Source organism: Diachasmimorpha longicaudata, chromosome 5, assembly GCF_034640455.1.
Source record: "Diachasmimorpha longicaudata isolate KC_UGA_2023 chromosome 5, iyDiaLong2, whole genome shotgun sequence".
In the NCBI taxonomy this organism is placed as follows: domain Eukaryota; kingdom Metazoa; phylum Arthropoda; class Insecta; order Hymenoptera; family Braconidae; genus Diachasmimorpha; species Diachasmimorpha longicaudata.
The window spans coordinates 857,392-872,860 of NC_087229.1; the positions used below are offsets into that span (position 1 = coordinate 857,392).

Consider the following 15,469-nt stretch of genomic DNA (forward strand, 5'->3'; position numbering starts at 1 on the left):
AAAAGCCACGAATTCCTCGAGCTACAGCGGGTAATGCCCCAATTTCTGGGCTATTTAAACGACTTCATAGCTGAAGGGAACTAGAAGAATTCGTCAGACGAATTCTTCAAGTTATTATCGTGAATAATACTCCATTGGAAATAATTTCCATCGCCAACACTTGAATTATTCGAGTAATACGTATCATTGTTTGCAATGAAAGGGGGGACAGCACTTTTATAAGCTTTGGTGAAAAATGTAAAGATCATTTCATTTCACCCCCACCGTTTAAATCCCCTCATAGATATCGTCTTTTAAATAAAAGCCATGAGACGTTATTTTTGCGGCATAGCATATATAATATATAATATAAAAACTATAATAAATCATATATCGCATGCAATACTTTGATATGCGCTGAAAAAAGCTGCCAAAAAACATAAAATGCTTTTTTTAAGGGATATAGCCAAGTCTCAAAGTGATGAGAAGTGGCCGAAGAGGGGCCGAGATTCGCCAATACTGGACAAGTCTCAGCCTAGCGTTGACCATCCCTCATCTCCTACTAGGGATATGTCATATACGCAACTTAAATGTTATACATTTTTTGGTAATATGCGAACATATAATCTTCGAATATATACTATTCCATGACGGGCATATACACCCCCAAACACTAGTACATTTTCAACAAATCATGTACATTTTTTGATATCTCCATTCGACTATGTACTTCTATTACTATCAAATGTATGTATTTTCATATGTTTTCCACATCATACTTAACATATAGAGCTATTGTCGAGAGGGTATATATGTATATGAGTAATAAAATAAAATAAAAAATTAACACATACAGATAACACATATACAGTACAGATAAAATATAGCATATAGTATTATTCAACTATATATATATTCATCATTGTATATCAATAATAATAGGATAATATACCAGTATATTATATTATTACATGTGCTATTATCTACGTAGTATTTTAACTTCGTTTAGATCGTTTTAGTTTATTGTTACAAATGCGGAGAGAGTAAAATATATATAATATATTACTATTATATTGATATTTCTACATAAATGGGGCAGATAGAAGATACTTAAAAAATACATATTTTTCAACATAGAAAATTTTTGCGTAAGGATCATAAATAGCCCCATGAAAGCTGTCTCGTCATAATCTCCAACAATGATTTCACCTTGGCAATGATCCAGGAAATGCATTGGCTCGTTCAATCGAGCGCACGTACTCAGTCATCTTGCTGCTAGTACAGACTGTCCCGTGGCCACTGGACAAAGATTTCTAATATCCAAGCGCCCCTGGTATCCAAGACGTTTCTATTCACCGTCATAGCGACATACACTGGTGGATCATAAGTTAAATGATCCTCCTCCCTTGCCCCCACCCCCTCCCCTCATGCCCCCTGCTCACCACAATTTCTATTAAAAGGACAAGTCAAGTACTGGACAAATACTAACTGGATATTTCAACTTGATACAAAGGATATCGAGAGACTAAAAATAAATGAATAAATCGGTGTCAGTGACACTGTCATAGACAGAGACTATTTAATATTCAGGGGGGGAAAATTATCCAATAATTTCTAGTCGATTTTTTTGTATGTCTTATAAATTTTTTTTATAAGTAACAGATTTTTTTTAACGCAATTATATTCAAACCAGTTCATTCATAAGAACGATTTACGACATACTAATTGTTTGATTCAATGTTTGCTATTATTTTTATATAATTATCTTAAATATAATTTTTTATATACGATATATTTTATTTATTTTATATTTTGAGCTTTTGCCAGATTCAGTTTTTTTTTCAGTCATTCGTGGCCCTTATTCCATATTCTCTACGAAGAAACCGAAAGGAAGATTACAATAGAGAAAAGTTTTGATTTTTCATTAGTATAACTGATATAAAAAAATTGTCGCATCGCATCGTTAAGAAAAAGTTGGCCACTCGTTAATGCAATGAATTAATAAAATTTTACACAATCGTTCGTTTTCGAATCAATAGTCTTAGAAAAATAAATCCACATAGCATGAATACTTGTATTCTCCCGGGGCAAAATGGATGTTTTTTTTCCGCGATATTATTTAGTTCCGTTTTCCCCTTTTCACGAAGGGAAAAAACCGTAGAACCGTAAAAATAAATGCTCCAGAAACTCCGCAAAAAGCAAAATACAGAAAGGGGTACAAAAACCGGAAGGATATTGCGCAAACGGAAGTATACAGCTCAAAGGTGGTGCTCTCATTGTTTTCTTATACTTGCCATTCAACAGTACACGTGAAGACCACATCGAACAATCGAGAATACATTTTTTTTTTTTCGAGTTGAGTCTGTATGAATAAGACGGATGCGTGAAATTACAAGTTTTCGTATTCCAACGATTCACAAACTCGTGAATAAACGAGTTTCCATGTACCTGATATGAAACGTTTGTTGCTATTTTCACATTCATTATTCATAGAAATGGAGGTTGAGGGTGGGGCAAGGGCTAACCGATGTTATCATTAAATTTCTAAGAATGAAAATGAAGAATGACGACTGTTTCCCCTATTTTACTATTTGTAGTTGTATGAACAAATTACGTGTATGAACTGTAAATAATGAGAGCTGAGCGTACAATGAACAAGGTGGAATACTCATCCCTGGGGATGATATATGGGTCACGCCCTCTTCGTTTTAATTTACGAAATATCTCCACAACAGTTTAATAACCCATCAGCATCCAATTACGATTGCAGGGATGTGCTTGATTGTCTGAGAGATTTAGGAAACATAAAGAGATCTTAATCTGCAACTGGAGCTGTGAACTATCAGATCAAATATAATCGAAATTAGAGAACATTGAATAAAATAAAAAAGAAAAATCCTCTCGCATTGTGGAATAGAACGAAATGAGACAGCAGATAGACTGGCAGGAGAAACGACAGATAATTTTTCAAATGAGTCCAAAGTTTCATTCACCAATTTCGGAAATCAATTCAAATGTGAACAGCAGCGAGAAACGTCCATTAAAATTATAGAGCAGGCAACTAGTGTTGAAGGGAAAAACGACAGAATTCTTCCAGCTCTATTACAGGGACACTGCTGAGACTTGGTGCAATAACTGGAAACTCTCTAGAGAAACAATAGTTACTTACATTTAGCAGACTCCCTGGAAAGAATTGGAATAATCAATTTTTGACCCCAGGTCCTCCTGGGGAGCAGCAAGTCAAAAATTTCATCACGTCCTTTCTTGGGCATTGTCCGAAATATGTGAACCAAAGACGTGAGTTAGTTGACAATATAACTAAATCGAACTGTACGGGATCTTTCACGACTAGAAAATTTGCAGATGCAACCAATAAAAAATATAGCAAAATTCATTTGTAAATATTTGAAACACTGTAATTTAGAAAGCTAAATGAAGTTAGACCATGCGGGAAAAATGGAAAATAGTGCTAGTGTAGCATTGATAACAGAGTAAATATCGAAACTACTTAAATTAATAGAAAACATACAATATATTAGATATGAACGAAACCAGATGTAACTGAAATATACTCATTTTTCTCAAAAACGTTAAGAACCTCGTGGTCGATGCGACTTTAAAGAAAAAAAAATATTCAGAAATATATGAAACACCTGAATTAGATCATCTTGAGGGAGAACGAAAGAACAACTAAAATTATTTAATTAGCAAAATTTTGAGAACCGCAGAGTGAAATTTCGCGACCTTTTTCCTTTTTCCATCTTTCACATGAATTGCAGTTCATGAAAATAGTCTCAAGTGATCGGCTACTATGCACGATAAATAAAAAAACCTGTAAATAAAGAAAATTGCATCAACAGAATCACGGAAATTCTGAAGACAAATATTCCGAGTATAAATTCATCAATTATCACGCGGTATTTCACAAGCTGTACATCACTCCTCTCGACTGATCATTAGACCGTTCATCGTACAGGGATTCAACGAGCTACCACGAGTGCGCTTGCTCGTATAATCACGCATTGATTGCTCATAAGGAAATAAGAATCGCGTGAACTTTTTTAATTTACAACTTATTAAATTTTTACCATACCCGAGGCAATGTCTTCTAATATCCCAACGCCATAGTGATTTCTAACAACCGTTGACTAACTGTCAGCATGATCCTCCAACCCGGGTTATTTTGTAGCTTCTTGTACTCGTACGATGATTCATTGATGTAGCAAGACATCGCTAACGACAGCGGGAGTCGATGCTCAGAATAACCCCGGGAGATGAAGGAAAACCAGACAGTTCCCTCATTGTATTTTCACGTTGAATAGAGAGCCACCGACGAGCTGAAACTTCCCTGCATGAACAGAAAAAATCCATACTGATGAAAAAATTCACTTTATTTTACCTGCTCAATTTATTTATTTTTTTATTTGGCCGCGTTTTTGGCCCCTCAAAGTTTAATTAGCCAACAATATAGAAATAATAATTATGGTGTATAAGTTATTACAATCGAATTATATTTTCAGGAAACACTGGTCCGGGCAATCGTTAAGAATCACTAGACGATGTCGCCTTTTTCATCTGCGGAACATCTTCCAGAAGTCTTCAGAGGAATTATCGGAAGACCTTCGGAATATCTCCTTGGTGACCCCAAAAGGTCTTCTGCAGATCTTCGGCCGACACATTTCGTTTGGAGATGTCTTCAGAAGATTTTTAAGAATATTTTTCAAAGTCAAAATTAGTACATCTTCAGAAAAAAAAATTATCTGCTGGAAAGTTTTCGAAGAATCTTTCTGGGTCATCATGCGAAATTTTCCGAAAATCTGCCGATGATTTTTCTGGAGAAGTCCAGATGATCTTTGGTCAACAAGTTTTTCTAAGCGGAAATTCTTGTTAGATAATCTAGTAAAACTACTAAATAAAAATACTTTGGAAAAAAAAATGTTCTCGTAATAACTTTTTACGTTAGAACCAGGATGGTTTCTTCTTTGTGTTAAATTCTGAACATGATCTCCTAACAGAAACGATAAATTAATTGAGGAAATAATTACGATTCCAAGTGTGATCGAGTTTTCTAAAAAATTTTCTCTAGTGTTCAATAACCTTGGAATTTACTCAAAGAGTAGAGCTAGTTGAATCTTCAAGCTCATCCTATCCAGCAAGCCTGATAAAGCTCTCATCATCTGAACCTGATTCAGGATGTCACCCCTGTATTCACTGATTTTTAACCAACTGGACCCTTTCGTGACCGCAAGCTCGTGTTACGACATTCTAATCACATAGAAAACCTGACTTCTGAATCTACATCTGAATTGAGAGTCAGCCAATTCATAGTGGGCCGAATTTCCCTCGAGTTTTTAAAAATTTATTTTAAGTGTTGCAGCCCATATTGTGGATTATGTGCACTATCAATGCTTTACATTCATAAGTTTTCGACTGTTATACATTTGTTTGGCACCAACAGTTACTGAAAAGTCTTTAAGTAAGATTTGTAAGTCACATCTCTTCAGGTGTTTACATACTTCTTCTATATATTTATAGTCACTTGCATCCGTGATTTGTTTAGTCGTGAAAGCTGGTGTACAGTCGTTTTTATTCACGAGGATATTTATCAGTTCTGTTTGTTGCTGGTTTCGCGAGAGTTTTTATTAATTTTTTTATTTTTTAATAGTTTAAAGTGATGTTACCCGTATAATGGATTACTTACGCAACCATTAACATTACACTAGCTATTTAAAATTTTTCCTTATCGCTTAATTTGATTTACATTCGTAAATTACAATCTTTCAAGTATTTACAAATAAATTTGGCATATTGTTCATCAGTTGCATTAGCAATTTCTTCAGCCGTAAAATGTATCGGACAGTTCAATTTACTCAGATTGTCAACTCCTAACTCCTGTCGTTGATCTACAGTCGGCAAAAGTCACGAAATTGGTTTTCGGGGGAATCTTGGAGAGCCGAATATTGATCATATCTGTTGGGTTGGCAAATCCTGTCTAGAAAAAAAAAATGATACAACGTCTTTATTTATCATTTGAAAGACACAGTGTAGGTGGTCCCCTCAGATGAAACTGCGGAAATTCTCACACCCTCGATTCTCTTCATTGTATACAAACAATGACTGATGAATAAAACACCGGGAGAATTATATAATAAAGTCGATGAATTCCATCTGAATCACTTGCACTCTCATTTCAGTAGTTCACACCCCGTCGTTCCTGTCCTATTCATGCCTTTTACACCAACATTTTCCCCATAAAATTCAGGTAGGTCTTTATGCTCTCGCAAGACAATGATCGAGTCAGGTAAAAAGATGGTTGTCATTGTTATTTCACCGGATTTCAATCAATGGAAATGAAAAGCTAACGATGAAAATCAGTGGGAAGATGGATTTATAGGTTTGAGAAGATTATTTTGATTATTAAGACCGGATATTCGTTGAGATGTTGTGAACAAAAAAATCCAACTGAGGAAATTCACACTGAGAGAAGAGAAAATTTTTCACTGATTTTTTTTCTTCGTGTGTCCAAAAGCTTTTCTCCAAAATTATTATCATTATTTTACTCAATAGTATTTTACTTATCATTTGTGAGACTGCATTTTTGTTACGACAATGTAAATAATTTTTTTTTTGTTTCCACAACTTTTTAGTACAATATTATAAATGCTGGAAGTTTATTCAGATTAACAATTAATCTCTACTTCAATGAAGAATTAGAGGAGATATTGAAAAATGATTTGATAAAATATTTGTAGAGTAGTTTTACCCTGCGTGGAGGGTACTTAGTATTACTCTGGTTCTAGAATCAAAGGGATAGATCCCACAAATAATTTATAGGCATTTAAATTATACTGTTTATTACTGGGTTACAATAACTGTGTCATCTGACTGATAACGAAGTGTTTACGATTTTGGTACGCGTCGGAGTTCGGTTCAGGTCTGATCCATGGAGACTTAACCATCTTGTTGAATAATATATTGATTGTTTATAATTCATCACTTGGCCAGTATAATCGAATTACGCTAGCAAATGTTACGATGATAATGTTGTATGTCCACATATTCAACAATAACACAATTATCCAAATCTGGTGTGTAACAGAGTGACAACAATTTCTGTTCGCGTTCTGCGAATCAAAACATAATAAAAATTTTCAAAGTAGGTGGATGAGGTAAATTTGGATTGAGACGATAGAAAGGGCGCAGTGAGACCTACATTTGAAAAGAAAAATTTAATTAGCTAGAGATGAGGGGGACCAATCGACGAAAATCAATGAAAAAGTGAAATTCGAATTAAAAACGAACGATTGTTCTTCATTCTGGGATAAGGACATTGCCAAACAGATATCGATTAAATATAATTTTAAGGCGTTATTCAACATCACATTTTCACTTCATCACCACAAAATCCTATTTACGAAAAATAACATGACGTTTAATTAACAAGAGGAACATCGTAATCCCTCAATTACAATCATCCACTTGTCCCTAATTCCAAATTAACAAATAACCCAATAATAATGATTTGTAATAATAATTGCCATGAGTCGTCCACAACTCCGTAGAGTAACGATAGTAATAACGATGATGATGATAATGATGATGATGATGACGAGGAGGATGACAACAACCGGTAGCATTATCGCCTTTGGGTGAGGGTAATGCACATGCAGAAAACACAAAACGGGGAGAATTTCATCCTTCCTCATGAAAAAAAAAAGAAATGTTAAAAAATTCCCTCCCTTTTACCGTCACTCATAGCAACGATAAAATACCCCCGATTTTTTCCTTTTCTTTCATTAAACCCAGTAAAACCCCAGTTACGAGGGAATAAATCGGTGGCGGAGCGATTCACTGAGCTAGTGTTTTTTCATTATCCATGGGGTTGTTGTATACTGATAGGTCAGAACTATTCACTCGAGGAGAGGAGCTATACGCGCGTCGCTTCTGGGTGGTAATTAGTTCCAATCCAAGTAATGGCGTCGTATATCTTGACAATAATTTTTACACGATTTACTTCACCGTCTCGCTGCGGTCTCCTGTATTCATTATTTTTTATGTCACTTTACATACCTCAATATTTACCATCAATACATTTTTCGACATGAAATCCGTATTCTAATTTGTTTCACCGGTTTTTTCTGGCCGACTGAGGAAAAAATATTGCTGCCAAATATTGATTTTTTCAATATTTCACGAATCGAGTCATTGCTGGGCAATATTAAATCACAATTACGTATCTTTTCGACAATTTTGGTACCACAGATAATGGAGGCAAATTTAACGAAACTGTTACGGAATTTTTTTGGAGCGTTTCCTTATTTTTATCTGAATTTTTTCTTAAAAATTGCGGTAGCATCATGCAAATTTCCTTACTCACTATTGAAATTGCTAAGCGAACTTTAGTTCCCCGTAGAAATTTTAGGTACGCCAATTAAATTGAGCATAATAATGGTAGTTATAGTTTTGAGCAAAGTCTTTCCATAGTTATGAACATTCGTCGAAATTCATTCCTCTATAGAAATCATTCAATAAAAATTATATTGAAGATCAGATAAAAAGGATATAACGAATTAGTTATTATTAAAAAATGGATTTTGTTCGTAAGTTGGGGTTTATTTGGTTCCATCAAAGATTCATTCATTAATAGTCAATGAATGTAATATTTGATAAATCTCGTCTGAGTTGACTTTTACAATTTAAGTGAGCCATTCGTTAATAATTAACGCATCTCATTTGCAGTAAATAAATCATTCTATCAGTGTGGATATTCTGATTAAAAGTATTGATCGCGCAGTAAAAATATTATCGTATTAATTACGCAACGTTCTGTACTTTCTACTGAACCTACCGTTATATTTCTCCGACCTTTCCTTTCCCTGTAAATTAAAAATTTAATTCATTTTGTTGTATGGAAACATAAATATAATAAAAACAATCGTGTACTGCAATCACGTCGAACAAATAACTCGACTGGGTCCCTTTGATTTAAATAATAAATAAAAATTTAAAAAACTGAATCCGCGACCTAAGTGAAAACTAATAAAAAATGTCAATTGAAATTAAAATGATACGAACCCCGACGCAGATTCTAGGATTTTTTCTGTAAGATTTAATTAATCTAAGAATTAACTCAGGGGCTTCATAAAAATAGTTGAACGGTTTCAGGATTTTTGCTTGTTCAGACACGATGAATCGAAATTTTTTTCGTCAATTATCCTTCTCCTGAAAAAATTAAGTGGCAATTTCGTACGTTATTTAGCAACGAACGAGAAAAACTTCTGATAAAAATTTTCGTGTTAGCTCAGAAAAAGAGGCATAAGTTATTGCACGAAGAGAAAAATAAAGTAATAATCACACATTTTGATCAGTGATTACGGACTCGACTGGAAAGCTTTAGCTGACAATATCGTAATTTTTCACCGACAATTCAGATAAAAATTACGGAACTTCCAGAAAAAACTCTGTGACAGTTCCCTAAAATTTCCTACAAACGCACTTCGCTTCGAAATTAGGAAAAAAAATATAGAGTATGTTTATGAAATATTTCTCTCGGTGTGATCAATGAAAAATTCCAGTGCTGGCGCTGTAGATTAGATTATTACTTAAATGTGAAAAAGTCACATTTAAGTCAAGGAAATGAGAAAAAAGTGGCTTTAAAAAACAATAAATGAGCCTATCTCGCAAAAAAATCATTTCATCATAAATTATGAAAAAGTCAGAGTTGACTCGGATAAGGTGCATTTGGTCGCGATGCACCTCAACCATATAACTCGCATTGGGGTACACGGCTACTGCCAGCAATGGGAGAAGAGGAGGAGGGGCTCTGATTGCGCGGGATTCTCGCTTTGAAGTGGCACCGCCGATTTTTCTCCACCATCTACCCGACTCGTTACCACTCTCGCGACTCACCAGGGATCATCGTGTACACTCGAGTGTCTGATCGCCACCTCTATCACATCCTATCACCAGCACAACCAGTGACTTTTCACTGTTATTACGAGTGCGAGGAGAGCATCACCAGACTGCAAATATAAATTAAAAATTTAGTTGACACAAGACGACGACTCAATGAATTTGAATTTCCAAAATAACGAGTGGCTAATTTCATTTTTCGAAACCTAAAAATGAACAAATCCTTCACATGGACACATCATCGCTATTAACTCAATTTGTTAATAGTTAACGAATCATATTGAGAGTTAAGAAGAGTTTGTTGTTTTTTTGACCTCAGCCTTCATTGACACTTTCATCGAAAAAACGCCAAGAATTTTGAGATAAAATTCACACATAAAAGAGTAGATTGTATCCCTTCCTCCCCTTCCCTTATCCTGTGACCCTGAAGAAATGCCGCCACGTGAAAATTTTCCCAAGCATTTGGAATCGTCGAACACCCCGAATGAGAAATTCGAAAGAGTCCAAAAGGGACTGACCAACGCGCACACGGGCAATTACATCGGAGAACAATTATAGGTAGGCACGTCCAACCTCTCAATGCCATCGTCGGCTTTTTATGTCTCCAGTCCTCCCTGTCCCTCTCACCACCCCTCCCACCAAAGATTCCGCCGTCAGAAGAACGTGGAAACTGTCTTTATCCCTTGGTAAATCGCAGTTCGCCGCCATTGATCGACATTTATCTTATTTACCGATTTTTTTTCCTCTCCAGTCTATTGTGAAATAAAGATTTCAATGTTTTCGAGTTATTAGTCAATGAGTGGACAGTATATATTGATTCGGGCCGAATCCTGATGAAATAAAATTGAAAAAATGAAAGGTTTTTATTTAGATATTATTTGAAGCTGCTTATCAGCATGATTAGTTAATTTAAATTGTATTTTAACTGGTGCAAAAAAAGATTTTCAATTATGAAAATTCCATTACATACAATTTTCGTTTGAACTTCAAAAAAATTTGAAATAGCAGAAAGGCCAAATTTTTATTTAATCTGAATTTCATCATAATAAATTATTAAAAACTGTGTTTTAATTGAAATGGAAGTAAATTTTTGCAGGAAAATATTTTATTCAATATATTTTTCCCTTTCAGTTGATAACAAATTTGAAATTAAAATAAAATTTCAGAGGGGCCATCGCATAATTCCCTCTCGACATAATTAAAGTAACAAAAATATAAAATATACAATACGATAATAATAATAATATAGTAAAAAAATTATTACATCCCCGAAAATATATTGAACCGTATTGATAGACAAAAATATCGTAATAAAAAGATAATTTGCAATATGTTAACTGGAAAATAAAAATTTCAATGTTATAAAGAGATAATAGTGGATAATTCGTGTGCATAAATCGACGAAAACCACCCGAAAGTTAATTACACGAATAATAATTCATTTTCCAGAGCAGCATTTACACCGCCAGGAATGGAGCAAATACGTGTAAATACTGCTCTCTTGCACACCTCGAATTCTCCTCTGGACCGACAACAAATCAAGTCCACACCTCAGGACCCTGGTAATTTGTTAATGCCCCGATAACAACTTAATTCGTAGCTTGGTGAGTCGCCGATCAAACAAAGCGTTAGACCTCTCGTTGGCCTTTAATAAGTAACGCCAAATGGGTGAGGACGACCCAGCACTTTTTGGAAGTGCGAGGAGGTTTAACAACAGAGGCCATGAAGTCACGGAGGGCAGAGCCGAGTCATTACCCCGATCCCCAGTAATCTTTACTCAACTGGGATAATCATCGTTGCACATGTGTTTCACTACGTACTTATTCCTGATAAAGTTATTTTCCAATTTTCAAATCCAAATTGTGATTAGTTTTTTTTATTCACTGGAAAATTCAAGACTATTAACATATAAATCCATATCAGTTAAGAAAAAAATACGCTATTCTCGACCTCTCCAATTTCGACATTAGAGAATCAATTCTACATTACTAAATGTGCTATTCTCAAATTATCGAATTTCGAGATTCGGGAATTGATTGTTTTTTAATCGATTTATGAAAATAATCAATGTTTACTAATCTTAAAAGTGCTTCGCGCCTCTTCCTATGCACGTCTCTATTAGTAATGAGCCTGTGACGGTATTGGAGAGATTGTCAAAGCTACGAGGTATCCATTTTTTTTACATCAACATGAAAACTGGTCGATATGATGCATACGTCACATCCGGTCCCGCCTACAAGACACGCGAAGCACGCCTAATAATACTATAGATATAGTCCATATTACTAACGGAGCTGATTGATTAACTATGGTATAGCCATGCAATTACATGGCTATTAAATGCACAAGTTATATGCCTCAAATAATCAATTGAAAATTGGGTAATTCGGTAAAATAATTGTTATTAATATCCACTATGACACGACTCATTGATATCGTCAAAAATACATATATTCAACGCAATGAAATATTGGATAGATATGCAATATTTATATTTTTTCGTGAATACGCTATGAAAGCCAAAATAATTTTTTGTAAAAAAAACAATTCTATGCACGTCAATCTGATTTGACCTTCACGTTTGACCTAAATTTATGACATTTCTATTAATTTTTCTACAAAAATTGAACTGATAAACCGAGTTAATTGATTTTTCGATAAAATTACCGGGGAAATTTTGCTTGAAAAAATAAATTGAAAAATAAAGTTTCAACCGTCCATCGTCGATAATTTGACAATTACATTAACCCTTCTACCGAGTAGTCCCCCCAACAATGAAGACCAATTTGAAATACACATACTGTTATTCAACTCTACGGGAAAAAAATCTTTTGTCATGCACATAACGAACACCCGACGGGCAAGTGCCCTAGCGTGACTATTTCTAAAGCGACAACGACTCCTTGTAAAAAAAAATTAACGAAATAAATAAAACAAACTGAACTGACCGAAACAAAGAAAAAAAACTAAGCGTTACAAAGCCGCGGGTGCTGAGAGCTATTACCCCTGAGGACTCGTGTGCAGTCGTCGAGCCACACGCTACAGCCGATTTTTTTTCAATTTTACAATAGCATCAGATTGTTCCTACAATAGATTCTCACATCTCATTCGTGACAATGGAATTGGTACAAACCACAGATGAAAAGAGGTGAAGAATCGACAAGGGCACCGCTACGACAAGATAGTAATATAGATCAGTGTAGACATTATTCCTAAAAACCCTACCCATGCTGTATGCGCCATGAAAAACCACACCAACCAGTTGGAATTATATCTACAAAATAGGATACATTAGATGTGTGAAAAGGTCCTCCATATTTCAATACATGTGATTTTACTTGTGGTCAGACACTAGCTGTCTAACATGTAGAAACATAGGTATTGAATAAACATCCCAGACGATGAAAAAAATTTCTTTGACTCGTCTGAAGACACGCGACAACGGAAAAAAAGTAAAAACTCTATTGCCAAGATTTTCTCCCAAGAAAATGCCTGGAAAAGTACGTGAAAAATTGGTTCACTCATATAGAATTGACTGGAATCAGTTAGAGGTGTTTTGAAGAGTAAAAATAATTTTAATGACTCCGAATTTCTCTTCTCATTTCTTTTCCTTCGTTTACAATTCAATAGTGAAGTGATAAAATGAGATAAGGCGACTCATCTCTGAGTTGAGTTCTTGAATGATATCTTCAAATCTAAGAGAGGCAGAGGGCGAAATTTTAGTCATTTCCTTCGTTGTAGCTCTCAATTTATTGCATAAAAAAGTTTTTGTTAACCATTTTGCTACCACCAGTAGATTTAGAGATATTTGTGCAAAACTGGTAAATAGTCAGAAGTGACTTACCTCTTTTTACTACTTCGCTATTGAATTATTGTAAAAAAAAATACGGTACACAAAAAAATATCGATTTTTATATTACAGACATCTATTATCTACTTCAGATCCACCTCGATGCAGTCAGTTTTCATGAAATAATAAAATCTTCCAAACCATGCTCCAGATTCAAGTCCCATTCATTCCCAACAAATTTTATATTATAAACAAAATATTTCTCACCCCCGAATGAGTATTAAATATTAATAGTTACAAATGAAATCGCAATTTTGACAGCAAAAAAGACAATACATCACAACCAAAAAATTTATTCTTAAAAAAAAAATGGTCTATTGGACTTGAATGTATCATATCTCTGGAAGCAACTCCCTACAATTAGCAAAATAAAAACCCCCACAAACGTCAATGTGAAAGAGTTGTCAACGATGTAGAAGTACCACCTGATAAATATTTATGTAGTTGTGAGATCAAGTCTGGAAAGTAAAATAGCAATTGCATCGGGATTGACATTGTTGGCATTTTTTTGACAGTCCCAAAGTGAATTTTATAAATTTCTTCGCCTAATGATTTATATGCGATACATCTCCCCTCGGCCTCTTCTTCCACCCCCTTACCCCCACCGCGCCATTCCCCTCAATGTTTCTCCTCGCTCCTGAAACGGTATTTGTTTTATTTTGTTTACTCTCGAACCGGTTCACCAACGGCGTTCCCTCAAACGTGACCGTAAGCGCCTTGATCCGCGCGCGATCGGAATTATTTAGCGGTTTATTCAACTAATTTAATAGCCGATGGAGGGATTGGAAAGAGACTTTTAACCGCGAGTTGGGTGGAAAAAGTGTTGGTGAGTGGGGGGGGGGGGAGGAGGAGGAGTGAGAGAGGGACAAAATGTTAGGGATTGGGTTTGATGGGGAATGGACATCCATCGATATCATTGACGGTGATTACGATGCTACCGATCGACTCACTGGGAATGTTTTCTTCTGACTGGAACCCCGGGTTGCGGTCCTTTATTGGATTTAGTCCCCTTAATGATTTCGTCAAGTCGAGAAGAACCTGCCAGGCATTCCACGATTCTCGTTCTGTTGTTCGAATTTGGCTCTTGGTGAAATCGAGATACTTTTGACAATTTTTAGGTCTGTACTTATTCAATATGGGACCTGGTGATGTGTGACTAGGGTACCAATGAACGACACCAATGGTTAAAGCTGTCGAAAAAAGGAGAAGGTGGATTTGTAAAAAAATGTTTGCAATGTAAGAGGTTAAAACAATTGGAACTAGAGAAAATGGCGGGATGTAATGGCTTTCTTTGCCATTTCCATCACGTCGGCAAATTAATTTGAGACTTGTCGCTTGATTTTTTTGGAGATTTTTCACCTACTTTCAGGTTTTTAATATTAAGGAATCGTCCCTCACCTGTCTAATAAACAACTGGCTGTGTTTACATTGCTTCCAAATGACTTGTGCATCGAAAAAAATTAATACATCAAAAGTTATTTCTTCATCGTCCGACAAGTGAATGAGCATGATCTATTGACCGAGGTGATGACACCCCACGTAATCTGTCCAGCGTAGACTTACCCAAATCTCCACCTGTCTCGTGCTCCCCGCTGCTCTAATGTGCAAGTTATCTCCCTGGAATCTTCACTTTACCGGCAGGTGGAGACGATGGACTCTCGGGTGCACAAGAATTCCTGCATTACCAACAGTCCATAACATAATTTACGGAGAAATGCAAAACATCCG

General features: G+C 35.3%; 1 long non-coding RNA gene across 2 annotated transcripts; it reads right to left on the minus strand.

The window, feature by feature from the left end:
• Nucleotides 1-1,463: 1,463 nt before the first annotated feature.
• LOC135162007 (uncharacterized) lies at nucleotides 1,464-15,409 on the minus strand. 2 transcript variants are annotated; one of them, XR_010298893.1, is made up of 4 exons: nucleotides 15,140-15,409; nucleotides 14,692-14,931; nucleotides 4,073-4,327; nucleotides 1,464-3,811 (listed from the first exon to the last, which is right to left on the minus strand). It is a non-coding gene; the product is annotated as an uncharacterized LOC135162007 (long non-coding RNA). The 2 variants fall into 2 exon arrangements; XR_010298894.1 differs by lacking the exons at nucleotides 1,464-3,811; nucleotides 4,073-4,327 and adding an exon at nucleotides 4,442-5,971 and having other exon boundaries at nucleotides 15,140-15,399.
• Nucleotides 15,410-15,469: the final 60 nt, after the last annotated feature.